The following is a 10149-nucleotide window of genomic DNA, read 5'->3' as shown; positions in this document are numbered from 1 at the left end:
TCCATTTTCAAACCCTTCCTTAGAAAATTTTTGTTAGTAATTTTTGATGATATATTAATCTACAACAAGTCTTGGAAGGATCTTGCTGAACATGTTGACAGGGTGCTCAAACTATTGGAGGAGAAACAATTATATGCAAAAAGCTCCAAATGTTTCTTTGGAGTACAAGAGGTTGAATATCTGGATCATATTGTATCTCATGAAGGTGTTAAGGTAGACCCTAGCAAAATTAAATCCATTAAGGAATGGAAAATCCCCACATCCATAAAGCATTTGTGAGGATTTCTCGGGTTGACAGGGTATTATCGCAAGTTTGTTAAGAATTATGGGAGAATAGTAGCACATTTAACAACATTATTGAAGAAAGATGCATTTTCATGGACTCCAGAAGAAACAAAGGCCTTCAAACATCTTAAAGAGGCAATGTGCCAAGCACTGGTCTTAGCTACGCCGGGCTTCACAAAAACCTTTATTATGGAATGTGATGCTTCAAGGGATGGAATTGGTGTTGTTTTAATGCAAGATGAAAGAACCATTGCATTCAAAAGTCATCCAATCAAGGGAAAGTATTTACAGAAAGCTATTTATGAGAAGGAAATGTTAGCAATACTACATGCACTTAAGAAATGTCAACCCTACCTAATGGGAAGACACTTCAAGGTAAAAATCGATCATGAGAGTATTAAATACTTTTTAGAACAAATATTATCCTCTTATGAGCAACAAAAATGGGTCACAAATATGTTGGGTTATGACTTTGAAATCATCTATAAAAAAGGGAAGCAAAATGTTGTGGTAGATGCACTCTCAAGAAAGGATGAGGATGTGGAAGCATTGTTGTGCACCATTTCTATTATCCAACCAGATTGGATAAACGAAGCAAGGGAGGAATGGAAGAATGATGAAGAAGTGTGGTCACTCATTTGAGAGTTACAATAATATTCGAGTACATCTAATAAATTTATATGGAAAAATGATTTGTTATGGAACAAAGATCCCTTATAAATATGTAAGAATTCCCAATGCAAACAAAATATTCTTATGGAATTGCACACTTCTCCCTTAGGAGGGCACTTCTATCTTTTCTATCTTTTTGTGAGTTGTTTTCATAAATTATCTACAACGTCTGCATTTATCTGACCCTAAAATATGGGAATATCAAAGTTAACTTGTACCTTAAAGGGTGTGGCACTTCAAGAGGAGCTACTAGAAGTAGATGTGTCACCCCTGGGTAGCCGCTGAAGGATCTGGGCAAAGTTGTCCATCATCGCGTTCCTTTGTCACTCGAGGGTCTCTTTGAGCAATATTTTGATAGGATCTCCTGCCCCCTCATCTTTCTTTTCATCCACCATGGGAGGCCATCAGGATTTGCGAGGCTGGTCTTGTAAAGTTTCGACAAGTTCAAGCCCTAACTCCTGATATCCCAACCTCGTTGGGACATGCAAAGAAAAACAGAGAAAGAAAAGACCACTTTGATACCACTGATCTGGATTTAAACATGGACACAATAAATTATAGAGAGAACCATAAATACAAAGATGCAACAGAAATAATACTTCATTTCATTAATGTAAAATACTGGCATATGCTTACAAACTGAAATGGAAATAAACTAGCTCGGACGATAGTAGCTTATTTCTGAGGAGAGATGTGGTGGCTACATGCCCCCAAATTATCTTACAATGAGTCTTGAAGGCCTATTTATTGTTGAGAAACAATGGAAAACCCTAAACATCCAAAAACCTAACCCTACGAGATGAAGCACCAAACTATGGGCCCCATTTGGGTAAATTGGTACATCAACTTCTCAGGGTCATAACTTTGGCATGCAATCTCTATTTGACGTGCACAATACCTCATTAGAAAGATCTATCTAAGGAATACAACTTTTGAGTGAGAAACATCGGTCCATGGACCGATGTTGCTCCCAGTTTTCCAAAAAAAAATTGTGTAGGGCCTCAAAATGGCTTCGGAAGTTCAGGACCCAAAAAACTACTAAAAATAGTAAATTGTGCTACAATTAAGGAAACTGAAAAACTAAAAGAAACAATGGTGGGCATCCAAGTGGAATTGGCGGGTGGCCACTAATATGCACCGGGATCATTAGACCTTTTTAAGGTGTTTTTAAAATACATTTTAACGTCTTCTACCAATCATGAGTGAACATGTGTATTGGAGTGGTAAAGTTGATTTGTGTCAACATCGTTACACTTCAAACACCCCATATGAATCTCAACTCATTTCTTTCTTGTTGGATCAAAGTGTCGTTTATTGATTAGCTCTTAGTTGTTAGTCCTTTGGTCATGCTCTAGGCTCTTAAGAGCTTAATAATACCAACACACAACCTTGATTGAATATGGATGGAATGATGCCCACAGGGCTTTGGATTGACGGTGTATGGGTGCATTGTTAAGGAACTCCTAGTGATAGGTCATTGGTTCAAATCCCCCGTGGGTGCTTACCTACCAAAAAAAAAATATGGATGGAATGATCTACAACAACCACCACTTCCAAAGCTTCAACCCATTGTTATGGTGTTTGCATAGAGAACAACAGTTAGTAAGGACAATCAATGCAAGAAGTTAATTGATTATGATATCAAGACATTGATTCTCTCCAACATTATCATACAATTTTATTGTAGAAACAAAAAAATTATGCTTTTCTCAAAAATGGACTTTCAAAATTGATTTCGTAACTTATAAGAGATTATCTTTGGAATTCAGTAGCTTCAACTAAAAACCAATGTATTAATGCCCTTGGGATTTGTTATTTTCCTTGCTTGTAATTAATTTTTTTTTAAATTAAAATCAGGATTTTGAATCAACAAATGACTAATTAAAAATATAGAGTTACAACATCTAGTTCATATTGGAGATGATGCTTCCCTTGAAGGCGTTAAGAACCATAGGTTCAAACTTTTATCCATCAAGTGTTCTCATATACTCATGTCAGTTGATGAGGCATGGGGAAAGGTTAAGGACTTGATAAAACTGGAGCAGTGACTAGGATAGAGTTAAAAGTTTAGGGAATTGGGAGGGGCCCCACAAAAGGTTGAGTACTAGATAGAATGTCACCCCAACCAATGGGACTTCTAAAGAGTTACACCAGATAATTCAACACAAAAGGAGGGGGTGGAGAATAAATGTGCCCTCAGAAGGAACAAACCACAAATGGACACGAAAGTGGGAGCTTATGATGCACACATTGAGAATGAAGTGTTAGAAAATTATATATTACAAAGCAATGGAACACATGAAATATATTGCAGAAATATAAACACAAAAAACACATAAAACAAGAGAGACACAGATATAGGTGGTTCACCCAATTTGGTCTACATACATAGAGAAATAGTGAGTCCTTCCTTTTATATTGTCTAGCAAACCGAAGAGATACAACCTACAACAAATCCGTTGTAATTCCCTCTTCGCTCTCACACAATCTCCTCTCTCTTTCTCACTCAGAATACATATCTACATAGATACAATAAAATTCCCTCATATATACTGAGGGGTTCCCTTCTAGGGAAAAAATCCCTAAATTAAACATAACTTCTACGGTCAGATCTCCACCTAATGAATGGCCTAGATTGACTATGAAATTACAACATTTTACAAGGCAATTTTACATATATTTTTAGCTTCGATGGGGCCTCCCAAAGATTGCAGCTACCCACTCTGGACCCCCCTTGTAGCGCAGATACTACGGGAAGTGTTTCCGCCACATTATGAATTGGGGTCTAATGCAGTGATACCTCTAAATAAATAAGATAATCAGGCTCCACACCCAACAATCTCCCACTTGGAGACTGATTACAACAACTTCACTGTTATTTCATTTGCTCGACAATGACTCCAATTTGGACTGGGTTATTTCTCATGTTCTTCATAATACTTGAAGGCCAATTGAAACTTAACAGAATCTCAATTTCTCCCCTGTTACAACTTTTGTTAACATATCTACAGGATTTTGGCTAGTGTGTATCTTTTCCAGCTTCAACTGTCCATCTTCCAACACTGATCATATGAAATGGTACTTGAGTTGTATATGTTTAGTCTTATAATGAAATGTAGAGTTCTTTGCAAGATGTAAGGCACTCTAACTGTCACTGTATAACCTGCCAACTCTTTCCTCTTACCCAATTCATCCATAAACCTTTATAACCAAATCATTTCTTTACTAGCCTCTGTGGCAGCAACATGCTCTACTTCTATTATTGAGAGTGCAACAAGACTTTGCAATTTTGAAACCCAACTCATGGTTGTTCCACCTACATTAAACACATACCCTGTGGTGCTCCTCATGTTATCTCTATCACCCGCCATATCTACATCAACATATCCTTGTAGAGCAATGTTTGAACCACCAAAGCATAATGATTGATTTGTGATACCTCTCAAATACCTTAGAATCCACTTCACTGCCATCCAATGTTCTTTTCCAAGATTTTTCATGTACCTTCTTACAACTCCCACTACATGTGAAATATCAGGCCTTCTATAGACCATTGCATACATTAAGCTTCCAAGTGCTGATGCATATGGAACTTTAGACATATAATCCATTTCTTCTTGAGTCTTGGGACACTCCTCCTTAGTTTGAAATGGCTAGAGAAAGGTATACCAACTAGTTTTGCATTCTGCATATTAAATCTTTTCATCACCTTTTCTATGTACTCACTCTTAGACAATGTTAATTTTTTATTCTTCCTATCTTTGGTTATTCTCATACCAAGGATTTGTTTTGGAGCACCCAAATCCTTCATTGCAAATGATTTTGCCAATTTTCTTTTGAGCACATTTATTCCTCCATGTTAAAACCTACAACAAGCATGTCATGTACATACAATAAAAATATAATATAGGTACCATCATTTTGCCTTTTGAGATAAACACAATGATCAAAGTGACATCTAGTATAACCTTGTTCAGACATAAACTTGTCAAATTTTAGATACCACTACCTTGGAGCCTGTTTTAAGTCATATAAGCTCTTCTTCAACCAACACACTAGTTTCTCTTTCCCTTTTACCTCATATCCTCGTGGCTGCTACATATATATCTCTTCCTCCAAATCCCCATGGAGAAAGGTTGTATTTACATCTAACTACTCAAGATGCAAATCTTCAGCTGCTACTAGAGTTAAAATAGTTCTGATTGAAGTCATTTTAACAATAGGAGGAAATATCTAATCAAAGTCTATGCCCCTTTTATGTGCAAACCCCTTTACCATAAGTCTAGCTTTATACCTTTTTCTACCTCCATCTTCTTCCTTCAACCTATAAACTCATTTATTCTGCAATGTTGTTTTAGCTGCATGCAACCTAACTAAGTCCCAAGTATGGTTCTGTGCCAAGGAGTTTCATAGCTTGCTCCCACTTCTTCTTGGTTTCTATATGCACTACTTCTTCATAACATTCTGGTTCACCAGAATCAGTCAACAATACATAATATAATGAGGGAGAGTATTTTTCAGGGGGTCTACTTATCCTGATACATCTTCTAACACCACTTTCAGGTGTTTGAGGTGCTTGTTGCTATTGTGATTGTTGTATTTGTGCTTATTGTTGATCATTATGATTTTCAGGCACCTTCACTTTTTCTGTGATCTCATCAAGCACTGTGTATTCTTTTTTCTCTTTTTCCTATTTCTTTTCCCGTAGCTGATCCTTATACAAAACATTTTCATGGAATATGACACCTCTGCTCCTAATGATTTTATGTTTTTCATGATCATAAACAGATAACCAAAACCATTAACACTATATCCAATAAAGGTACATTTGTTTGATTTTGCCTCAAGCTTTGTTCTATTTTCTTTATTAATGTCGACAAAGGCTTCACAACCAAAAGTCTTTAAAAATGAGTAGTTTACATTTTTACCTATCCATGCCTCCTCTGGAATACCACCATCCAGGGAACTTGAAGGTCCTCTGTTTATTAGATAAACAACATTATCTACATCTGCCCAAAAATGTAAAGGAAATCTTGCATGCAATCTCATGCACCTTGCACTCTCCATCATTGTCCTACTCATCCTTTCTAACACACCATTTTCTTGTGGTGTTCCTGAAACTATATTCTCTATGCGAATTCCAGTATCTGAACAATACCTATGAAACTCTTTACTGCAATATTCACTTCCATTGTCGAATCTGAGACACTTCAACCTTTTTCCTGTCTCATTTTCAACCAAATCTTTCCATTTCTTGAAAGTATCAAATACATTAGATTTATTTCGAATACAATAAGTCTAGGTTTTTCTCATTGCATCATCAATAAAAGTAACATAATAGCAAGAGCCACCAAGAGATGATACATGAGCAGGTCCCCATATATCTATATGCATAACTTCTAATTTTTCGTTCTTCTTTTCTTTCCCAACTCTGAGGAATCTGACTCTCTTCTGTTTTCCATAAACACAATTCTCATAGAATTTTAAATCAACATGCTTCAAACCTAGAAACAAATTTCTTGAGTGAAGAATTTGCACCCCTTCTCACTCATGTTCCCAAGCCTATGATGCCACAATGTTGTATCTTCTCCTGTAGAGGTTAAAGCATTACAAAAATAGAAATACTATTATATAAATACAATGTACCAACTTTTTCGCCTTTTGCTATTACCAGGGCTCCTTTATTGACCTTCTAGGTTTTATCTGTAAAAGTAGTCACACAGCCTTCACCTCCAAACTGCCATGTTGACATAAGATTTTTGTTTAGATCTCGACCTTACCTCCTTCAATAGCCATTGATTTCCATTTTGTTTTTTTATGAAAACTATACCCATTCCAATGATTTTACAGGGTTTATCATCACCCAACTGAACCTGTCCAAAATCTCTCTAAACATAATCATGAAAATGTTTCCTATCAGGTGTGACATGGAATAAGGCCTGTGAATCTACCACCTAGGCATCAATAATATTTTCCAATGAAAGGATCAAAGCATCTTGCAACACATCACTTGTCACATTCGCTTCATGATTGTTTTCTTGATGTGCATTTCCATCTTTTCCCTTCCGAGACTTGTTGTATTTCTTCAGGTGTCCTTTCTTCCCACATTTCTAGCACACTATCCCCGATCTGGACATGGATATGCCTTTCCTTGACTTATGTCAATATCCTTGGCTCTTTCCTCTTTCCATTTTTCTTCCCCTAGTCTCTAAAATCAAAGCATTACCTGATGTCTCACCAAAGATTTTCATCGCATTTACTCACTAAGGATTGCACCGACAACATCATCAATCTTTAAATTACTAGATCCAAAGACAGAGTTACTAATGGCCATAACTAAACCATTCCAACTTTCTGGCAATGACCATAGAAATAACAGAGCCCTAACTTCATCATCAAAAGTTACCCCTATAAAACTTAACTCATTGGTAACTGTATTAAATTTGTTTAAATGATCAACAACAGATCCACCTTCTGACATATTCATATTAAATAAATGCCTTATAAGAAATACCTTATTTGAGTTCGAGGGTTTTTCATATAGTTTTTCCAATGCCTTCATTAAACTCTTTTTTTTCATTTCCTCTGAAATATTAAATGCTACCAACGCTGATAGGCACAGCCGTATTTTTCCATGTGCCTTTCTGTTGAGAATATCCCATTTTATGTTTGTCATACTGATCGGATTCTTTTTCTTTCTGCTCAATGGTAGGTACAAATATTTCTGATACAAATAATCTTCCATCTAGATCTTCCAAGATGGTAATTTTGTCCATTAAATTTTTTTACCCTAAACCTACCATCTTACACCATTGCTCCCACTTGAACAAGGAACCATTCTCTCCTACAAGTTTATCAACCAAATAGACCTTCGGCTCTGATACCAATTGTTAGAAAATTATATATTACATAGGAATGGAACACATAAAATATATTGCAGAAATATAAACACATAAAACAAGAGAGACATAGATATACGTGGTTCATGCAATTTTGGCTACGTCCACAGAGAAATAGCCAGTCCTTCCTTTCATATTATCCAGCAAACTAAAGAGATACAACCTACAATAGATCCATTGTAATTCCATCTTTGCTCTCACATGATCTCCTCTCTCTTTCTCACTCAAAATACATATCTACATAGACACAATATAATTTACACATATATAGTGAGGAGTCGCCTTCTAGGTAAAAAAACCCTAAATTAAACATAACTTCTACCATCATATATCTTCCTAATGAACCGCCCATATTCACTACGAAATTACAACATTTTACAAGGCAATTTTACATCTATTTTTAGCTTTGGGGGGGATCCCAAAGATTGCAGCCACCCCCCTGGACCCCCCTTGCAGCACAAATATTATGGGCGACGTTGCTGCCACATTACAAACTAGGGTCCAATGTGGTGATACCTCTGAATAAAGAAGATAATCAGGGTCCACAACCAACATGCAGAGCATGAAATAAGATAAAACAAAGTAAGGGAAGAAGAGAAAGAAGCTCTTTATTAAAGGGATTGGGCATGAATGTACCTTAGAGTCATTCAAATCAGTCTTTGTCGATCATAGAGAAATTTCAGATGCAGTTATCGTCACTAACAAGACCACTGGTAAGAATAAGGGATATGGATTTATCACATATAAACATGTTGATTGTGCCTTGAGTGCGTTGGAAGGACCCATCAAGATGATTGATGGTAGAATGGCTGTCTGTAATCTGGTTGCTGCTCGGTAGCATCAATCACAACAGAACCAACTCCTTCAATAACCCATACAACCAGTTAGTACCTTACAACTCCAACAACACCTTCTTCCACCCATGGTACCTGTACAACCCATACAACCAGCTAATCTCTTTCAACCAACTACAACAAATCCTAACTTAAGGAGGGTCTATGTGGGTAATCTTCCTAAAGACATGAAACCTAGTAGAATGACTAATTTTTTCTCTCCTTATGGAGACATTGAAGAAGGCCCTGGTGGTTTTGATAGACAATCTAGTAACTACAAATAATACTCCCTTATTCTTGACAAAACAATTCAATCAAGAAATCGAGCCCTAGAAGATCCCGTTAAATCAATAGTGGGGCATCAAACTTTTGTAAATTATCATTTGAATGACAAAAGAAGAAATTTGCAGTGAACCAAGGCCAAGATGTTCTTGATTTGAAGGATAAAGGTGATGTAAATCATGTTTTACAATATCGTGGATTGGGTCATGGGCTAGTCAACCCACAACTTATTGGTCATCAGAATACTGTGAGCCCAACATCAGTACCAGTTACCCATCCAAATCCATACGGATTAAGTGATACAGCATTTCCAAGTTTGTCTAGAGACCCTGCTGCAACAAAGCTTTCTTATAGTTCATTAAACTCTTCAACATGGTTGGACGTGGGTTGCCAACTTCTTCACCAAGGAACAACTTTTTGTCGAGCATCACTAGGTGTGGGTAGTTACAGTCTTGGTCTATATAGATCCTCTAGATATGGAAGTCACTCATATAGCAGTTTTGGAGGTCCAACATCTCACTATGGGATTTCTTCAAGTTCACATGTTGGCCAAACTGCTACATATGACGGAGCAATTCATTTCCCCCTTACATCTTATCAAAGTCAACACCCAGGGACATCTCCATCATCAGGAGTTCTTCTTGACATGTGGTCTTACTACACATCAAAACCAACCTTTGACAGAACAAGAAAAAGTCAACAACCACAATGTAGTAGATGTACAGTAGCAATGAGACCTTCCACAAAAATGCTACCAATATCAAGTAGGATATGAAACCAACCTAAAATAATTCACATACCATAGAAATGACCAACAAGGACATTCACATTATTACTTTGTAGAGGAACATGTTTTGCATTTGTGGCATGCACTTTCACTTTAGAGTATGCTCTTTTTGACCTTGTCCCAACATCCACATAGGTCAATCAATCTCACATACACTACTCCAAATATAAAATATATGAAACTACAAAAATGCTTGAATATCAAAATTAGAGGAGGCATAACAAGATGAACATCAAAATTTTATGTACAATTTATTTTGTGGATTGTTGGGAAGTGAATGCACTTGAAATGTGTAAGAAAGTTGTCCATTCCTTTGGAAGCTTTTTTTCTACAAATTAATCTATAAACTCCTTGATATGATGACACTAGTGATATGATGGTGAAAAATGAA

The 10149-nt window shown here is 36.5% G+C and overlaps 1 pseudogene; it reads left to right on the top strand.

The window, feature by feature from the left end:
- The first annotated feature begins 8778 nt into the window (after positions 1–8778).
- On the top strand, positions 8779–9746 carry LOC149213526 (uncharacterized; annotated as a pseudogene).
- The last annotated feature ends 403 nt before the right edge of the window (positions 9747–10149 follow it).

The sequence above is a fragment of the Pinus tabuliformis genome, chromosome 1_1 (assembly GCF_031772625.1).
Source record: "Pinus tabuliformis cultivar Carrire ecotype Pingquan chromosome 1_1, CPIR1, whole genome shotgun sequence".
NCBI lineage: Eukaryota > Viridiplantae > Streptophyta > Pinopsida > Pinales > Pinaceae > Pinus > Pinus tabuliformis.
This window is presented reverse-complemented; position numbering and strand designations above follow the sequence as displayed.